This window comes from Pteropus medius, unplaced genomic scaffold (genome assembly GCF_902729225.1).
Source record: "Pteropus medius unplaced genomic scaffold, Ma_sr-lr_union100, whole genome shotgun sequence".
In the NCBI taxonomy this organism is placed as follows: Eukaryota; Metazoa; Chordata; class Mammalia; order Chiroptera; family Pteropodidae; genus Pteropus; species Pteropus medius.
Genome location: NW_024349505.1, coordinates 745,720 through 768,134, shown reverse-complemented (window position 1 = coordinate 768,134; position 22,415 = coordinate 745,720).

The following is a 22,415-nucleotide window of genomic DNA, read 5'->3' as shown; positions in this document are numbered from 1 at the left end:
TATAAATAGCAATAAGATATTCTGCTTGAAATGTGTTTGTTAATGGCAATAGCTATCTGTAAGAACTTAACAAGTATGATGCTTGAATGAATTAATTAATAAGCATTTAATTTAAATAGTGCCAAGGTAATCCTTCTGGTAAAATAAAGTGTAGGAAACAATTCAGAGGGGAAAGTAACAATTAGATGTTTTTGATCTGACTCAAATTCTACGCTAGTTAGAAAGGACCTGTGGTGTTAATTAGTGTTAGTCTCTCACTTAAAAAACAAAAATTGAGACAGAATTTATTTTGTTGTTGTTACAGTTAGTTGAGCTGTTTGTACCTTTTCTCATAACACTGCTTTTCATTCGTAGGTAGCAATATTTACACTGAAAAAAATTATTACAGTAAACTTATAACGTGACATCAATTTATTGTTTTGCAAGATAAGACATGCTTTTCTCCATTATTTGAAATATAGTTAGTACTGGACCAATAAATCCCAAAGACATTTCCCCCAGGAGAGAGAAGGTGGTATACAAAGGATTAGAAGATTCTGAAAGAGCTTATGATATGATGAAGTGGAAAGAGCATTGGATCAGAAGTCTGAAAGCCTGGATTCTTTTTCTAACCAGGAAGAGAGAACTTCCGATTTTTCTCTGCCTCGTTTATTCATAAGTAAGTGGATATATAATTACTGAGGACCCCTCAACCTCTAAATTTTTGCATTATATGATTATGCAGTTTTATCTCTTCAATTACATTTGAAAAAAACACAATAATGAAATAAGAAGACAAGAAAACTTTTCAACCCATTAACATACTTTTAAATCAAGTATGGCAGTGTTGAGTAGATCTGGAGTAATAAAGAAAGTTGAGTGAATGAAGAAATGATAGCTCTCAAAAAATTGTTGGATGAGTGAAGAAATTATAATTCTCACGATTAAAAATTGTTATGCAACTTTATGTTATGTAGTTTTATGTAGTATGTTTATGGTATTGTAATATAAAAGAATACTCAGTTGTAACTCTAAGATGAGGGGATGAAGGTAGGCTGTGTGTCTCAATAAGGAGTGGAAGGGATGCCATTAAGAGAGGACTTTTGCCTCATTATACACATCTGCACTGTTTGATTTAACAAAAACTGGTATAATTATTATAGCACAGTATTTCGAAAAGTCAATTGGGGCAAAATGAGTAAAGAGACAGGGTTGGCCTCTAGAAATTTTCACACTAGGACCCCAAAGGGGAAAAAAACAATGAAATTGCTACTGGCATTGGAGACGAAAGATTGAGAAAACATTATTAGATGTTTGATGACTCAAGAAGCTAAGAAGGCGTTACGTGAAAGAGGGCAGCTGCAGTTTGTGAGATGCTGTGTTGATGGGAAACCACTGACACAAGGGCTTTTCTGGGAAATTCAGTTTCAGGTTAATTAGCGAACACCTACAAATAATAGTTTAGTCAGGAATTCATCTGAATAATTTAAAGAATGGCATCCTTGAGTCCTGACTCCTAACCTATGTAGAATCCACAGGGAAAAAGATAAAATAAAACACCCCAGAAACTTCAGAGGGCCAAAGCGTCTATGAATGAAGGTCCTCTGTAATTCTGGTTTAAGTGAAATAGTTGCTGGTGCTATTAGATCCTTGAACCTCAATTTCTTAATTTTTAAAATAAAGGGGTCGTACTAATTACATTTAATATCTCTGTTGTAACTAAAACTTTATTATGTTAAATATTAGAAACAGAGAGAAAATTTAAAACAGCAACCAATTTTAATTTTACTTTAATTTGAACTTAACATAGATGTCCAAAATTCTAACATTGTCATATGGGTATTTTGTAAGCAATTGCAGTTACCTGATTTCACTTAAAATAAGTCATATTGGAATAAATTAATTCTCTTTTGATAGAATTATTAGAGTGCTTTCAGTAAACTATTGACCAAAGGCATCATGTAATATATTTGTCAGCAAGATTGAAAATATAGAATGGGTAAGAGAGGAGCAATTCATAAATAGTCAGAACACTGTTGAGAAGACTGCTGATTTATGGATCAGTTTCACTCAGGTTCTGTAAATGGAGACATATCAAAAATGGATGGAGCCACTTTACAGGTAGTTAGTTTCCTATCACTGGACATAGTCAAAGGCATCCTGGACCTCACGTTTCCACAAATGCTATATAGCAAATGAATGTAGCTATAGTAAATTAAGTGAACACTAAGATCCTTTAAGTAAACATAAAAAATTCAGTAGTTTTTCTCTATACTAGCAATGGCCAGTCAAAATATAATAAAAGCAACAAAATATAAAATAAATAGAAACAAATTTAAGCATGAATTATAAGATCTATGTAAAGAAAAGAATAAAGCTTTACTAAGATTTAATTTTTTAAAAATCTGGAAAAAAAGATTATGTGTGAAGAAGTTAAAGTATACTTCGAAGTCAAGATCTCATCTTTGCCTCTAATGAGTTGTATGACCTTAGATAAATTACTTAATATTTTCGAATGTGCTTTTACCTGTAATTCAGGGATCAAAATAAACCTATATCATGGGGTTGTCTTAAGGACAAAGTTTAATGAGTGAATGCTTGCAGAATTCATCACTGTGAAAGCATTCAATAAATAGTGGTATTATGATAAAAAAAAATTCAAAGGCCTGCATCAGATTATACATTTTATTATATTGAAGCATATTAAATTTATAGACTAATTTGGATAGAATATAGTTTTTTAATATTATCTTCCCCTCTAGGGACACATTTCCTCTATTTTTCCTAAGTATAAATGTGACAAAGGCAAAAAAAAAAATCAACTTAAAAAAGCAGTAGAAGGAAATTCCTCTATAAAGTATTAAACGATTTAGTAAAACCACAATAAATTGATTGGTATCCACAAAACAGAAACATTAAAATGATATAATAGAAATTTCAGTCAAAGACTTCAAGATATAAAAGATTTTATAGTTTGATTTAAAAAACACATCTTAATTCAGTGGGAGAAATAAAGGAATATTGAATGAATGGAATCAAGTAAAAAATTTCTGTCTCTACATTTGCCAATAAATGGGATGCATTAAGAACTGAATGTAATTTTTAAAACCATAAAACCAACTCAAGAAAGATACAGGTGAACTTCTTTGAAAAATATGTCATCTTCCAGTGAATTACACCATTCTAAGCATTAACCAAAAACTGAAACAATAAAGGAAAAGATTTATAGAATTGACTAATAAAAGCAAAAACTTATATATGTCAATATATAGCTCAGAGAGTTGAATCAGTGTCACTCACCCAAATCGCTTTATTTCTGGGGGTATTCAGAGGAAGCAGCTGAATACTAAAGTGGGCTTATGGTTCCTTGGATGCTCTTCTTGAAATTTAGAAATTTTCTTTTTATTTGATTCCAGTCAGTTTCACATGCCAATGATTACACACATTTTTTTCTAGTCACGTTTCTTAGAACTACCTTATTTCATTACATGTTCACCCCCCATGACTCTTTCTTACTATTTCACTATCTCTTACAAGTATAAACACCTTGCCCATATCAGGCTGCATTGGGAGATCCACACCCTTACCTCTTTCCTTCACTTGAAAGGATTTGTTCCATGTGTCTAATTCATCAGGATTTTAACAATGAGTATCATGACCACACCTTTGATTTGACCCTTGAAGTGAGACTGAGATTTACAGGTCTTTGTGGTTTAAATAATTTCATAATTTATATTTTACCTTTTGGGGATGAAAACTAGCAGCCTCTTCAGTCCTTACAGGTCTCTGAATTTGAGGATTCTCTATTCTTTCAATTTGGTTTGCAAACTTTCCAGTATTATTTGGAATTCATCTCTTTCTTGTATTAAATTGCCAAATATAGCCAACAGCCACCATCATTTGCTAGCAACATTTGTTTTTTCCATCCTTCCTCACCATTAAAACCTCATTACATAGTCTATTTTCCAAGTAATTGAAGGTGACAGTTTTTGCCATTTTTTCTACCACATAACAAGAGGTAGCATGAACTGCCCTTTTCCCAGTATCTGGTAACAGATTCTTTGACAATCACCACCAGACATCTGAGATAGTGCCACATATTTTAGTTCTGTTTGTTTGTTTATTGGTTTTGTTTACAGAACCATCCTACTTCTAGTTACTAACTCCAGTGACAGAAATAAAGAGGGTCATTTCTGCTGGAGGAGGTCATCCAGAGTTATAGCTGTTGCGTATGGCAGGTTTGAGTTTTATGGGAATTTAATTTGTCATACAGAAATAGGCACATCATAGTTTAACTGCTAAAAAACAAAAACAAGGAGACAATCTTGAAAGAAGCCACTGAAAAATGATACATTACACACAGAGAAACAACAGTTCAATTAACAAATAATTTCGAGAGGGCCAGAAGACAGTAGTACAACTTCTTTAAATCTTATCAAATTTGGATTTTGAGTCAGAATTAGATTATATGGGTGTGGAGGAAATTATCCTTCCTAGGACTTACATGACTTTATATCTATTTATTTGGTCTATTTTGGAGTTTATTCTTGCGTATGGTGTGAGAATGAATTCACTTTTATCCTCTTCCACATGGCTATTCACTTATCCTAGCATCATTTATTAAAAATTTCACTTTGTCTCAGTGTTTTTAGATATCATCTTTACCATATATTAAATTTCCATGTGTACTTGGGTCTATTTCTAGACTTGCTATTCTATTCCATTAATATGTTTGTTTATTCATATGTGAGTTCCAAACTGTTTTAATTATAGAAGATTTATATTTTAATACATTCATTGTAAGACTAGTTCCTGTCTTAGCTTTCCATTTCTAAGTTTTCCTATCTATTCTTGTACTCTAATTTTTCCATATGAATTTTGGTATCAACTTTTTTAACTAAAAAAAAAATCGTTGGTATTTTTAATGGGATGACAGTAAATTTATAAATTAATTTAAGTAAGACTGAAATCTTTGTGACTCTGAATTATCATATCCAGTATAAAAGATGCCTTTTTTATTTGCTTATATCTGTTTTTGTATCTTGCAGAATTGTTTTAAAGTTTTCTTTATATAGTTTTTATGTATTTCCTTGCCGGCTTTAAAATTTTATCACCCTATTTTAAATATAGTGTATCTTCCATTATGTTATCTAGTTACTTTTGTCTACATGAAGTCCATTAATTTCTATCTTAATTTTATATCCTGATACTTGACTGAATTCTTTTATTGTTTCAGTTTATCATTGACTATTTAGAATTTACTAGGATTACCATTATATCATTTGAAATACAGGTAGCTTTGCTATTTTTTTCAAATTCTTGTGACTCTAGTTGTTTCCTGTTTTCTAAAATACCACCAGTACACTGTAAAATAGTAGTGTAGGTTAAATATATATATACATATATAAATACATGTAAATGTGTGTGTGTGCACATGCACAATATCAATCGATTCCTATTTTCTTGAAGTTTTAAACTTTTTTTAAAAAAGGGTTTTCAAAGTAACTATGGAGATAATTATATGATTTTTCTCAAATTTGTTAATGTGGTCTATTATATTTAGTAAATATGGTGCAAGGTTTTGCTTGTTAATATTTTATTATAGAATTTTTGCACCAATATTCACAAAAGATATTGATTGTAATATTCTTTTTTATACTAAAAAATAGATGTTTTGAAAAGTATTCAGAGTGTCAGCAAAGGGTGTTTATTTGAGATATTGTTGGTGCTAAAAGAGGCTATGTTACTTCATGTAAAGTAGATATCGGTTAACAAATAAATTAGTTGGTTGGTGATTAGTAAATGGTGTTTCAAACATTTTGTATCCTAGCATGTTAGTTTATAACCATATAGATAGCTGCAAATAAGGCTTTTTTTACTGGATTTTAGTAACATTTTAGGAAATCGGTTGAGGGTTTGGCATTGACATGAATACACGATACCTTTTTTCCATTTAAAATAATGATAAACAGAGTCTTCACTAGTGTTTTTGCATATAATGTCATTTTTCTATGGATATATTACTAATCATAAACAGAAACTGTTTGTATAATAATTCCTAGTAAGATCTCAAAAAATATAAAGCAAAAACTAATAGATCTACAAATAGAAATAAATCTACAATCTTAGAGATTTTAACATGCCTCTTTTTATATTCGATATGGGAAATCTTTCTGTATTGAGAGATAATTAAGATTCGGACACAATTGGCAAACTTGACCTAATAGTCATATATAGAACAATGCGTTGGAATAGGGACTAGTAAACTGGGCCACATTTTACCTGTGGCCTGTTTTTTGAATGAAAAGTGAGCTAGGACAGTTTTTACATTTTAAAAGAGTTATGAAAAATAAAGACAAATGTGCTACAAGGACCACATGTGGCCCACAAAGCTTAAAATATTTACTATTTGGCTCTTCATAGAGAAAGTTTGCTGACTCCTGCACCAGACAAGTTGTAGAATACACTCTTTATGAGCACACCTGGAATATTAAAATATTAGTCAAAGAGGAACTCATAATGGAAATTAGAATAGGCTTTGTAATAAATGATAAAGATGCTGCTGCATCTTTTTAAAATGTGTTCACCAAGCTGTTTCATTTTCCTTTTTCTGAGCATGCAAGAACATGATGTTTGTCAAATTTTTCTTCATTTAGCCTAGGGCTATGGATGGGGTGAGGTTCTAAATATTTCTGCACAATAATTAACACTCTTTCGATTGATACATGTCCCCTCTGCTTGACTTGAGACCAACTTTAATGACTCACCTATAACTATTAACCATAGAATGCATCAGAAATGATGTGTAACTTCCAAGGCAAGGTAAGAAAAAGGCCTTACTGTTTCCATTTAGCTCTCTTGAGTCACTTGTCTTTGGAGTGACCCCATAAGAAGTCCAAATAACTTGAGGTCTTCACGCTGTGAAGAACACAGACCACATGAAAAAACTATGTATAGGTATTCTGGCTAAAAGTCCCATTTGAAATCCCAGATAACAATCAGCACCAACAGCCAGATATATGTGTGAAGACACTCATGAAATCAGCCCTTAGTCTGGAAATGACTCCCAGCCATCAGGTCTTACCAACTGAGGCCCCAGACATTGTGGACAGAGATAAGTTGTCTGTGATATACACTTTGTTTGAATATCTGTCTCACAGAATCTGTGAATGGAATAAAATGGTGATTTCATGCTAAGTTTGGGGATAGCTTTTTACACAGCAGTGGTAACTAGAACACTAATCAATGGAACAGAGGTGAGAATTATATATGCCACTTCTAGACCTAGCCATAAATCCTTCTCACTCAAATTCTCTTCCATGATGACTTTCTGAGAGCAGGAGGTTTGGCTGGCATCATTACAGGAGGAAAAAAAAAATCTGGATCCTTGAAAATCACCTGGAGGAGACTGGCCAAAGAAAACTACTTGACCCACATTAGACTCATACATGAGGAAAAAAATAAATCTTTACTATGTGGACTGATATTCAGATTAATAGTCCTTTCTATCTACTAACACAAATACATTTTGTAATTTGACGAATGGCACCAAAGCAGAATTTAGAAGAAAATTAGTTTTAAATTCATATATTACGAGAGTGGTGAAAAATTAATTACTTAAGCAGCATCCATCACAAGATGTAATAAAAATAAAGGCAAAATAAACTGAAAGAATATAGAAGGAAATAAATAATGAGAGCAGAAAATAAAAGAATAAAATTTGATATTAAAAATATACAATAAAAATATTCATTTTTTTAAATCAATGAAATTGATAAGCTTAATGCAAGACTTATCAACAAAAGAATAGCAAAAGCAAATGAAAGTAATTCCAGAATTGCAAAAGGAAATATCACTTCACATCTTACAAACACTGAGAAATAATTTTAAAAATATTATAAACAAAATTATACCCAAATGAAAGCTGAAAAATCCTAGAAAAAATTTATCTTATCAAAACTAACACAAGAAGAAATAAGACTTATCACTTGTCCTTTATTATTGAAGCACTGAGTCAGCATTTAAAACTGTCCTGTAAAGAAAACACTGCCAAATGACTTCACTGGAAAACTCTACCTAACATTCTAAGAACCAGTGCTCAATCTTACACCAATTTATCCACAGAACAGTAAAAGAGGCTATTTTTTTCAATTACTTTCATAAGACCAACATAACCTTAATATGAAAACTAGACAATGTAAGAAAAAAAAAAATTACAGGCCAGTCTCACTCATTACTGTGTACTCATGGATCTCCAAAAGTCCATCCAGAAGCCCGAACACATATGAGCAAGCCAAATACTTAAATCCTAAATATCACGAAGAAATTGACTCTATCCTAGGAATACAAGGGGGATTTAATTTAAAAAAAAAAAAATCAAACAAGTTATTTGTCACATTAATAATTTAAAGGAGAAAATTCAAGAGATCATTTGTCTCTCAATTCCTGTTTTTGGTTTTTTATTCTAAGTGAATAATTAGGGATGTGGGTAAAGAAAGTGCGGAGTTTTCAACATTTCTCTGTCTAGGTCCTTTGTCATGTGTTATTGCAGTTCCTCATCCTTTGATTCTGCAGCTGGCTGTATGACTTGCTTTGGCCAGGGTATATTAGCATATGTGATCCCTTCAGAGACTTGCCAATGTGATTCTGTATTTCCACTTTCTCTCTTGCTGTTCTTCACACATACCAAGAGTACTTTTGCCTTCAGGACTTTGTCTTTCCTGCTCCTTCCATCTGAAATGATCCTCCCAGTAGATATCTGCACAGTGGATTCATTGCCTTAATTCATGTCTCTGCTTAATTATTATCTCATCAGAGCAGCCTTCTCTGAATATACAAGTTAAAATAGTATATACAGAAAAAATAAATTTAGGACATTGTTCTCTATCCCGTTTTCCTTGTTTTCTTTATAGCACCTAATGCTAATTTATTTATTGACTGAGATCCAAGCGAGAAGGAAATTTTTCTATCTTACTACTGAATTCTTAGTGCCTTGAATAGTGCCTGGCATATAGTTAATACTCAAAGATTATTTGCCTCATCAAAAATACACCTTGAATCTTACTGATTCAACCACTTTAACCTTTATTAATTTAGCAAAATGTAATGCACCAGAACCTGACACTTGTTGGGCTGGGAATGATGAAGTGAAGTGGGAGTTAAAAGCTGCTAAAAGATGAAATAATTACGTAAAACATGGTTCAGAGAGTATTTAACCAGAAAGTACTAAACTATGGAAAGTATACACTAACCATTAGTCTTTCAGCTATTGCACACACTAAAAGAATCACAAACTGAACCTTCATAAAAAGTTATATGAAGAATAGAAAAGATAGATATTTTTTGGAAAACTTGAAGGAAATTTAAAGCAAAAACTCGAAAGATATAATGAGTAAGAAACCTACAGTGATTATTGATAGGTAAAAAAAAAAAATGAGGAAGAAACCTAAGCATGGATGGAGTATTAAGGAATGATGATCACAGTATACAAGGAAGAAAATGAAAAAAGTATTTTCACTCAAATAAAATGTTTATACCAAAAACAACAACAACAACAACACAGAAACACCTGGACTCAAATACTAAATATAGCATGACCTATGAAACCCAGAAATTAAAGAAAGGAAATGTATAAAATGATCTAATTTTCTTTAGTTACAACCATAATGCTTGAATAATTGAATATGTTGATCAGTAATTAGGCAGATGATAAAGGATTTGTGGTTATAATATGGTAACAATAAGTAATAAAATGCAATTGGAGAGACAAACAATAGATGCTCAACAAAAGCTGAATTCTGAGAATTACTGTCAAGGAAGTGACTCAGTATGTACAGCAGTCTGTTCATACCAAGTAGGCACTTTCATAGCATTAATGGAATGACTAGATGTTTGAAAAGGAAAAAGAAAAACAAAACAACTATTTACAACAGGGTAAACAGCTTGCCTAACAGAGCCTAAATTAGTCTAAGCTATTTTTAGTCTATGATTTTGTCCTAAAAGGCCCCTGGGAATTGGAGGGAAATATGAAGAAAGAAAATTTGTTTTTTTCCCAGATGAATGATACCAAGATATTCCTGAAATACATTTTAAAAGGCTTTATGTTCCAAAGATAACTCAGTTTCTGTCAGTCACAGAGAAAATAAAAAGGCGGAAAGTTTATTTTTATAACACAACATTTTCTCCAGTGGGCCCTCTCCAGGGTAACTACCGCCTCTTGCTACAGGCAGTGGAAATACATGGGGGCGTCAACTCCATGAGTAAATAAAACATCTGTCAGTTAGACAAAGAATCTGGTTTTGTTCAGTTCTGGAAAAATTATTTTCAATTATATCTTTCTGTATAACTCTGATTACTTTCTCAAATCCAAGTTCGGATGGTTTTTAGTCCAAAATTACTTATCCAATTTATGTTTTTTTAACATATTGAGACTTCCCGTTCTGATCTAGCATGTAAGGAGCTTAGAAGTCACCACTTCTTAATAACAAGTAAAAGCCTGAGCAAACGAAAAAATCAACAATTTTTCTTTGATCCGTAGGAGAAGTGAGTTCACAGGGCAAATTGCCAGAGAATCATAACTCACTAGAGCAGAAACCTTCATAGAAAAATCTGAACCGTAATTAACAAATTGCTAGAGGCAGTCTGAGCAAGTCTGAGAGATAAAAGCTCCAGGAATCCAGTCAGCAGAGGGCCCCCACACTTTTGCAGATTTTACCTCCTGAAACTCTACCAGGTTCTCAGTGAATATCAGAGAAAAATTTCCCCAGTGCTCCTGCAAGGGACGGGGAAAAGAAACCGTTTCGAAATATGCTGGAATGTTCTGTTCTTCTTAATAATGTCTACTCTCAAGAGAAACTAGTTAACCAGAGATTAACCTGCTGGTGTTTTATCAGAGCCTAACTGACCTAAAGGAAACACCCAAACCCAGCCCCCACTAGCCTTCCACATAGAAAGAGGTAAATAACCAACTCCAGTCCACTCTAACCATCCTGTCTCGGGCAACCATCACCACCATCCATCTCCAGAACTCTTCACACTGCAAAACTGAAACTGCATGCCCATTAAACAATACTCCCATCCCCCAACTCCCAGCCTCTGGCAATCACTATTCTACTTTCTGTCTCTATGAGTTTGACAACTCTAGGTACCTCATATAAATAGAATCGGACAATGTCCTTTTGTGTATGGCTTATTGCATTCAGCATAATGTACACAAGGTTTTGTAGTCTGTGTCAGAATTTCTTTCCTTTTAAAAGCTAAATAATATTCCATTGCATGTATGCTAGTACTTTGTTGAGAGTTGTTGTATCTACATCCATCCAGAATATTGGCCCGTAGTTTTCTTTTCTTGTAGTGTCCTCATCTAGCTTTAGTATCAGTGTATCTGGAAATAGTAACAGGGCAAAGCTAAGCTCATAGAATGAATTTAAGAGTGTTTCCTCCTCTTCAATTTTTTAGAAGAATTTCAGAAAGATTGGCATTAATTTTTTAAATGTTTCATAGAATTCTCCAGTGAAGACTCTTGCTTAAGAGATTTTTCGTATTCTTTGTTGTTGTTTGGTTGGTTTTTTTGTTTGCTTGTTTGTTTTTACACTATTACTTATTCAATCTTCTTACTTATTAGTATGTTCGGATTTTCTATTTCATCATGATTCAGACTTGGTAGGTTGTATGCTTCTAGGAATTGATCAGTTTCTTCTAGATTGTACAATTCTTTGGTGTAAAATTGTTCATAACAATCTCTTATGATCCTTTGTATTTCTGTGGTATCAATTGTAACGTCTCTTCTTTCATTTATAATTTTATTTATGAGTCCTCTCTTTTTTTTTTTTTGATTAATCTAGCTAAGTTTTATTTTGTTTGTATTTAAAAAAAAAAAGCCACTCTAGTTTTGTTGGTCTTTCTATTATTTCTTTATTTCTCTATTTTATGTATTTCTATCCTAGTCTTCATTTTTCCTTCCTTCTAACTTTGGGTTTAGTTTGTTCTTTTTCTAGTTCTTTGAGGTATGAGTTTAGGTGGCTTATTTGAGATTTTTTTTAACGTAGGCATTTATAGCTATAAATTCTCCTCTTAAAACTACTTTTGATGCATCTCATAAGTATTGGTATGTTGTGTTTTCATTTTCTTTTGTCTTAAGGTATTTTTTTATTTTTTATTTTTGATTTCTTCTTTGACTCATTGGTTGTATAAGAGATGTTGCTTAATTTTCACATATTTGTACATTTTCCAGTTTTTATCTGACTATTGATTTCTATGTCATACTATTGTGGTCAGAAAAGATACTTGATAAAATTTCAATCTTCTTAATTTTAAGACTTGTTTTTTGCTCTAACATATGAGCTATCCTGGAAATGTTCTGTGTGCACTAAAAAAGAATGTGTATCCTGGTGCTCTATATATGTTAGGTCCATTTGTCTATAGTGTTATTCAGGATTGTTGTTTCCGTATTGATTTTCTGTCTAAATAAGCTATCCAATGTTGAAAACGGGGTATTGAAATCCCTTACTTGTATTGTACTGTTATTTTTTTCTATCTTCAATCCCACTAATGTTTGTTTTAAATATTTAGGTGCTCCAATGTTGAGTGCGGATATTTGTAATTATTATATCATTTTGATGAATTTACCCTTTTATTATTATATAATGGCTTTCTTTATCTTTTGTGACTATTTTACTTAAAGTCTATTTCCTACAAGTATGACCACCCTGCTCTTGTTTGGTTACCATTTGCTTGGAATATCTTCTCCCATCCCTTCATTTTCAACCTATATGTGTCCTTAAAGCTAAAGTGAGCTTCTTTTAAAAGCTTATTATTGGATCTCGTTTTATTATCTATTCTATAATTCCTACTTATTAAAAAATGGATGTTAAACTTTGTGAAATACTTTTTCTGCATCTATTGATATAATCATGTGATTTTCTTTCTTTAGCCAGTGATGGATTGCAGTAATAATTTTTGAAACTTGAGCTAGCCTTACATGCCCAAGATTACCACTGGGTCCTGGTATATAATTCTAACTATACATTATTGGATTTGATTTGCTAATATTTTGTTGAGGATTTTTTATATATGTTCATGAAAAATGTTGGTCTGTAGTTTTCTTATAATGTCTTTGTCTGGGTTTGTCTACAGTTTTCTGAAAGAGATTGTAGATAATTAGTATAATTTCTCAAGTGTTTGATAGAATTTATCAGTGAACCCATCTGGACCTGGTGAACTCTATTTTGAAAGGTTTTTAATTGTTTATCAAATTTTTATGGAAAACAGTATGGAGGTTCCGCAAAAAACTAAGAATTGACCTACCATATGATCCAGCAATCCTTCTACTGGGTATTAATCTCAGAAACTTGAAAACTCATAACCGAAAAGATATTTGTACACCAATGTTCACAGCAGCATTATTCACAGTGGGCAGGACATGGAAGCAATCAAAGTGTCCTACGATAGATGATTGGCTAAAGAAGCTGTGGTACATATATACAATGGAATATTACTCAGCCATAAAAAGAGATAAAAAACTGTCATTTGCAACAACATGGATGGACCTTGAAATAATCATATTAAGCAAAATAAGCCCGACAGAAAAGGTTGCAAATCACAAGATATCACTTATATGTGGGATATAAAACTAAAAGCAACAAATGAACAGGAAAAACAAACAGAAACTCAAGGACATGGGCAAATGACTAGTGGTCACCACAGGGTAGTGGGGAGGGGAGAAAGGAGAGGTAAACTGGGGGGGGGTAAAATTTTATATGATTTCTTCAATTAAAAAAAAAATGAGATTGGATTAAACATGCCGGTACGAGAGATGTCCCCAGATCTCTCACCTTGAAACGACAATAAACTGAACACCTAAAACTCAACAAAAAACATCTGAATTGCAAACCAGCACGTCTGAGTGTGGGATCTGAGCATAAGGGCTACCACAGGTCAGAACCCCAGGTGTCAGGTGGTGGACTGAGAGAAATAAAGAAGCAGCCACCGGAGCTCCCTATAGGAGGAGGGGGAGGGGAGAAGGAGTGGGAGTACCCTGAACAGCCCTGCCTGAGAGTGCTGTGAGCTCCATGCAGTTGGCGGCAGTGCCCAATCATCAGGGTAGAAGGCAGAGAAACAGGCACAGCAGAAAAGTGGGGATAGCAGAGATACAACAGTTGATTTTTACCAGCCACGATTGCAAAACTGAGGCTGAGCTGCAGCCTCTAACACCCAATCCAAAGGGCCCCTCCTCACCATACCCTCCAAGATGAAATGCCACAGAGCCCCAGAGAAATCTGAGCAAACGCTACCAAAACTGTCACTAACATTGACAGAAATTGAGACTGAGGGTAGCAAGCAGGATTAAACATCTATAAGGAAAAAAAAGACATTATTAACACTTAATATAAAGCAGAGATCCAAGAGGCTTAGACACCACCTACTGGAAACCAAAAGAAAAACACCTTATTTGCAACAGGCTAGGGACCATTATATGATAAATCTTTCAGGAAGAAAAAAAAAAGCAGAACACACTTCCATTAATGCCCAGAAATGATACATTGAACACCATAAACAACCAAGGTGACAAAACAGCTCAGAAAGAAAGAGAAAAATCTCCAGAAAATAAGCTTACAGACACAGAAATATGTGACTTAAATGACAGAGAATTCAGGAAGGTACTTCTGAAAAAACTCAGTGAGTTCCAAAACAAGTCATATCGATTTCTGGAATTGAAAAAACAACTAGATCAGCAGAATGAGTTCTTTAGTAAGGAGACCGAAACCCTAAAAAGGAACTGAATAGAACTTCTGGAGATAAAGAACACACCGCAAGAGTTGAAAACGAAATAACAAGCTTGGGAAATAGAGTCGGCCAAATGGAGGAAAGGATCAGTGATATCGAAGACAGAAATCTAGAAATAAATCAGAAAGAAGAAGAGAGAAACTGAAGAATGAAAAATAATGAAAGAGAAATACAAGAACTAGCTGATACCATCAGGAGAAGAAACATAAGACTAATGGGCATTCTCGAAGGGGAGAAAAAGGAGCAGGGACTAGAAAGTATTTTCAGGCAAAGAGTGGATGAGAATTTCTCAAATCTAAAGAATGAACTGGAGCTTGGAATTCAAGAAGTCAACAGAACACACAATTATCTCAACACAAAAAAGCCTTTACCAAGACATATTGTATTAAAGTTATCAAAAATCAACGACAAAGACAGAATTCTCAGGGCAGCCAGGGAAAAGAAGATAGTAACCTATAAAAGAAAACCCATTAGATTATTGTCGGACTTCCCAGCACAAACCTTATAAACCAGAAAGGAGTGGAATTAAATATTCAAACTATTAAGTGAAAAGAACTACCAGCCAAGAATAATGTATCCAGCTAAGCTCTTCTTTAGATATGAAGGAGAAATAAAAACTTTTCCAGACATAGATAAATTGAAAGAATTCTCCACTATGAGGCCTGCACTACAGGAAATACTGAAAGAGGTCAGCTCACCTAAAACAAAATGACAAAAAAAAAAAAAAAAAGCATAATTAGGAGTAAGGTGACTAACAGGCTGATAGAAGTAGAGGACTGCAACCCTTACTTAGAACAGGGCATTATAAGCTTAAAATAAAAAGAGATTTGCTATAGCAAGATAGTAATGAACGTTCAGCATACATAAGGACAAAATAAGAAAACAATCTTTGAAAAGGGGAGGATTCAAAGATCCAAATTCACAAAGAGGAATAAAGATAAGGCATGCACAGAAGAAAATGGATGACTGTATATATATAACTATCCTTTACATATTCATAATGGAAACCACAGGCCAAAGATTTAGAACTGAAGTATATAACATAAAACAAGAAGGACAAGAGGGAAAACACACAAAAGCCAACCAAAATAAAGAAAACAGAAACACAAGGACAAGGAAGCAATGGAAACACTGAGCTACCAGAAAGCAAAAGATAAAATAGTTATAAGAAGACCTCATATTTCAATAATCACCCTAAATGTAAATGGGCTGAACTCACCAATAAAAAGGCACAGCAGTGCAGATTGGATCAAAAAACAAAAGCCAACCATATGTTGCCTTCAGGAGACACATCTCAGTTCCAAACAAATATAGACTCAAAGTAAAAGCGTGGAAAATGACTTTTCAAGCAAATGGCGTTCAGAGAAAAGCAGGAGTAGTGGTACTAATATCGGATGAAATAGACTTCAAAATAAAAAAGGTAAAGAAAGATACGAGAGACATCTCATAATGATAAAATCATGCACCACGAAGACATAACACTTAATACCTATGCTCCCAATCAGAGTCCCATAATATAAAAGCAATTACTAACAGAATTAAAAGGAGAAACAGACCAAAACACTGTCATAGTAGGAGACCTAAATACCCTACTGTCGGATAGGGACAGATCATCCAAACAGAAAATCTATAAGGAAATAACATCCTTAAATGACACATTAGACATTTACAGAGCCTTCCATCCCAAAACAGCTGCTTATACAGTCTTCTCTAGTGCACATGGAACATTCTCAAAGATTGACATAGAGATAGCCTCAACAAATATAAGAGGGTTGAAATCATACCAACCATATTCTCTGATCATAATGCTTTGAAACTAGAGGTCAGCTGTAAAAAGAAAGCAGAAAGAACCACAAATACATAAAAATTAAACAGCATACTACTGAAGAATAACTGGGTCAGAGAAGAAATAAAAGAGAGATCAAGAGATACATAGAAACAAATGATAATGATAGTACAACATATCAAAACTTGTGGGACACAGCAAAAGCAATCATAAGGAAACTTCATATCATTACAGGCCTACTACCAAAACCAAGAACGAGGCCAAATAAACAACCTAACATTTCATTTTAAAAAAACTAGAAAAAGAAGATGAAATGAAGTCTAAAGTCAGCAGAAGGAAAGAAATCATCAAAATTAGAGCAGAAATAAATGAAATTGAAAACAAAAAAAAAAATAGAAAAAATAAATGCAACAAAAAGCTGGTTCTTTGAAAAGGTTAATAAAATTGACAAAACCCTGGCTAAACTCACTAAAGAAAAAAGGAAGGACACAAATGAACAAAATCAGGGATGAAAGAGGGGAAATTACAACTGACATTGCAGAAATACAAAGAATCATTCAAAAATACTATAAAAAGCATATAAAACCAAATTTAATAACCTAGAAGACATGGACTAGTACTTAGAAAAATACAACCTCTCTAGACTGAATCAAGAAGAACTGGAAAATCTAAATAGACCAATCAACAGTATGGAAATTGAAACAATCAAAAACCTACCAAAAAGTAAAAGTCCAGGACTAGATGGCTTCAGCAGCGAATTCTACCAAACATTCAAAGATTTAATACCTATTCTCCTCAAACTCTTCCAAAAAATCAAAGAGGAGGTAGTACTTCCCAACTCATTTTATGAGGCCAATATCACCTTGATACCAAAACCTGGTAAAGATAATATAAAAAAAGAAAACTAAAGACCAATATCTCTCATGAACATAGATGCAAAAATCCTAAATAAGATATTAGCGAACTGAATACAGCAACATATTAAAAAGCTTATACACCACGATCAAGTGGTCTTCATCCCAGGGGCACAGGGATAGTTCAACATATGCAAATCGATTAATGTGATACATCACATAAACAAATTAAAACATAAGAATCATATGATCGTATCGATAGATGCGGAAAAAGTCTTTGACAAGATACAGCACCCATTTATGATCAAAACAATTAACAAAATTGGTATAGAAGGAAAGTACCTTAACGTAAAATGATCATATATGACAAACCTCAGCCAACATTATACTTAATGGTGAAAAACTAAAAACCTTCCCTCTAAGATCAGGAACAAGGCAAGGCTGTCCACTATTGCCATTGTTATTCAATACAACATTAGAGGTCCTAGAGAGTGCAATCAGGCAGAGAAAGATATAAAAGGCATCCAAATAGGAAACAAAGAAGTCAAACTGTCACTATTTGTGGATAATATAATTCTCTATATAGAAAACCCAAAAGACTCCACAAGAACACTACTAGAAACAATAAGCATATACAGTAAAATTTCTGGATACAAAATTAATGTTGAAAAATCCTTAGCGTTTCTATACTCTAATAACGAAGTGTCAGAAAAAGAAGTGGAAAAAATAATTTCTTTTCCCATTACAACAATAACAACAACAAAATACCTAGGAATAAATCTAACAAAACATGTGAATGACCTATATAATGAAAACTACAAGACCCTATTAAAAGAAATCGAAGAAGATACAAAGAAATGGAAAGATATTCTGTGTCTTTGGATTGGAAGAATCAAAATAGTTAAAATGACCTTATTACCTAAAGCATTATACAGATTTAATGCAATCCCTATCAAAATCCCTTTGGCATTTTTTAAAGAAATAGAACAAAAAAAATCATCAGATTTGTATAGAAGTACAAAGGATCCCGAATTGCCAAAACCGTCCTGAGAAGAAAGAACAAGGCTGGTGTTATCACTCTGCCCAATTTCAAATTATACTACAAAGTGACAGTAATCAAAACAGCCTGATATAGGCAGAAAAATAGACACACAGACAAGTGGAACAGAATCGAGAGTCCAGAAATAAATCCATATTTATATAGGCAAATAGTTTTCGACAAAAACACCAAAAATATACAGTGGAGAAAGTAAAGCCTCTTTAATAAGTGATGCCAGGAAAACTGGAAAGTCACCAGCAAAAAAATGAAACTAGACTCTTGTCTATCACCACACACCAAAATTAACTCAAACGGAATTAAGGACCTGAATATAAGACCTGAAACAATAAAATGCATAGAAGAAAACATAGGAACTAAACTCAAGGATCTTGGACTTAAAGAGGATTTTATGAATTTAATCTCAAAGGCAAGGGAAGTAATAGCAAAATAAATAAATGGGGCTGTATCAAACTAAAAAGCTTCTGCTCAGTAAAAGAAATCATCAACAAGGTAAAGAGACAACCATCCGAATGGGAAAATATATTTGCAAGCAACGCTTCCGATAAGGGCTTAATATCCAAAATATACAAAGAACTCATGTGACTCAATAACAACAACAACAAAAAACAAATGATCCAATAAAAAAATGGGCAGAGGACCTGAACAGACACTTCTCTTTAGAGGACATACAAATGGCCAACAAATATATGAAAATATGCTCGACATCGCTAGCTATTAGGGAAATGCAAATCAAAACCACGATGAGATACAATTTGACACTCATTAGAATGGCTATAATAAACAGGACAAGTAATAACAAATGTTAGAGAGGATGTAGAGAAATAGGAACCCTCATACACTGCTGATGGGAGTGCAAATTGGTACGGCCACTATGGAAAGCGGTATGAAGATTCCTCAAAAAACTAAGAATTGATCTACCTACCATATGATTCAGCAATCCCTCTACTGGGTATTTACCCCAAAGACTTAAAACTCATATTCGAAAAAATATTTGCACACCGATGTTCACAGCAGCATTATTTACAGTGGCCAGCATATGAATGCTACTGAAGTGTCCTACTATAGGTGATTGGCTAAAGAAGCTGTGGTACATATATACAATGGAATATTACTCAGCCATAAGAAGAGATGAAATACTGCCATTTGCAACAACATGGGTGGACCTTGAAATAATCATACTAAGAGAAATAAGCCAGATAATAAAGGTTGAAAATTATATGATTATATGGGATATAAACCTAAAAACAACAAATGAATGGAGCGAAAAAACAGAGACTCATGGACATGGACAATGGACTAGCGGTTACCAGCAAGGAGGGGGAGAGGGGAAGGGGAAAATAAAAATATAAAATGTTAAAAAAAAAAAAAAAAGAAAAGAAAAGTAAAGAAAAAATAGACAAAATAATAATTTTTTAAAAAGAAAAAAATAAGTAATTAATTTAAAAATTATTTATCAAATTTTTAATAGATATAGTCCTATTCAAATTGTCTATTTCTTCTTGCGTGATTATTGGCAAATTGTGTCTTTCAAGCAATTGATTCTTTTCATCTAGGTTGTCCAGTTTGGAGGACATAGAGTTTATCTTCAAAAGGAATTTAATATAAGACTTAGAGAATAATCACCCAAGTTTTTAATACAAGAGGTGGTGTGAACTCCTTTATTCCCCACCTTCTTTGATCTTCATTGCTAAGTACAGCCCCACCAATTGCTGTAGAGAGAAGATATATCACCTGTCATAAATTAAGCTTATTCGATAATATTTGAACTTAATACATAACTTCATAGTTTTTCCCCTGAAAATGTTTTTCTAAATTCTCACTGATACACTGCTGAAACTTTGTATACTTTATTATAAAACTCTGAAGCTGGATCCCAAAGGAACTTTTTGGGGAGATGAGGTCACAAGACCCATCAAAATCTTTCTCTTTATCTCTCTAATGTTTGGTCACTTTAAATACATTTTTGTTGTTCCATCTTAATTTTAAATTTGATGGAATTCCATTTTTTTCACATGGAGTCAATAACATTTGTTTAATATATTATAGAAGTTCAAAGCTAAATTTTAAGTTATATATCACATTAGGTTTTACTGAGAGTTCATTTCAAGCTATAAATTGATCTTGTTCTTCTTTTGCAAAATAAACTCTAATTCTTTACTGTGGCTCAAAAACCTTAAATGTTATCTCTTCTAATGTTTGTTTAATCCTCCAACTTCACATTGTACACCTTTCCTTCAATCTGTGACCTTCCTACTAAACATACCTATGCAGGTTCTTTATATCCTTCAGCCCTTGACACAGTACACTTTTTGTTTCATTCCTGGATTCAAGGCAAGTATAACAGAAATGCAGGTTGCTCAGGAATTGCCTCATCACCACATAGGCAATCCAGGCCTAGTGCTCTCCAAACTGAGCAACAAAGCTTGAGTGACCCACCTATTTTCTCCTAGTATCTATTTTTGCCTAAGGGCAAATTTAATAATGTCGGGACATTTCACATTGAATTGTAGCAATCTGGTGTAGGTTTCCTTTGACTTGATACAAAGCCAGAGAGCCAGATTTCAAATACTTGATTTTCTATGCCAAAAAGAACTACTTGGCACTATTTTCCTCTGAAGAAGATGGTATAACCAGAAGAATTTGTGAGCTCCGTGGTCTATCCAGCACCTAAAGTTTAATAGTAAGGCCACTGGATTGGGATAGAGAATACTTGGGTTCTTGTCCTGACTTTGTCACTGTCTGGTGCACATGCCTGGAACACTGTAGACCATAAAGTACTTAGGAATAAATGAATGGATTATGCGACTTTGCCTAAGTCTCTTTCATCTTTTGGGGGCTTTTTTTCTCTCTACCGCAAAGTGAAAATGTTGAATTATTTTATTTCTAAGACCTCTGTAATACTAAAATGGTATGATCTAAGCTAAGAATGTTTTCCAGTGCTCATTCCTACCCTTACATTAAATCCTTTTGAGCAAAATAAAATTGATAAGTAAACCAACTACAAATAAAAAATCTTTACTCATCAACTCATTTAAGCTGTTTAATTCTCACAACAATCTAGTGAGATTGGTATTATTTTTTATATATATTTATTATTTTACAATTAGAAATTCAAGACACATTGTAGCAAATATAGATTGCAGTTGTATGTAGTGATTAAATATAATAATTATGAAAAGTTTATAATAACAGAAAAACTATTAGCAATTTAAGTGTAAAAATAAATATGATATGATAGATGGTATGATATTAATTACATAAAATATTTACTCAAAAGGATTTGAAAACATATTAAAATGTTATCAATGGCCGTCCTTGAATGGTAAATTACCTACTTCTTTGTAACTTCCTATATTCCTTAAACTATCCATAATGAGCATAATTGACTTTTATTAATAAAAGTATTAGTAAAAGTATTAGTAAAAAGTATTAATAAAAGTATTAGTAAAAATAAAACAAATCGATTGTTTAAAAGTTAATTTTATGTACACTAAAGCATTACAGTGGATATTCCCAGGTGAGTGGAATCGTGGGTTTTGTTTTGTATTTTCTTATTTTCTGGTAATAAATATTTATTGTTTTGGGGAAAAGAAAACAGTAATAAAGAAAACATTTTAAAAATAAAAAATATTTATAAACTTTATTTTCAATTATACATGAGTACTTAATAAGAGAATTCGATGGTCTAATTTACCTTGGTAACAGCCTCAGGTCCCCATTTTGTTAATATAAAACTCTCTCAGAAACTTCCTATCAAATTTTTATTTTGTAGTTCTCCAGCTTAGGTTTTTTTATCTGTTCTCTTCATAAATAAATTTTTGCATGCTAATATATGCTATGATTCCAGATGAAAGAGATTTCACAATGATCTTCACTGGCTCATAAGCAGGGATGGGTGTCTAGTGAGGTCACTCTTCCAGACCAAAGGTGATGGAGAACAAGCTGTAAGGGT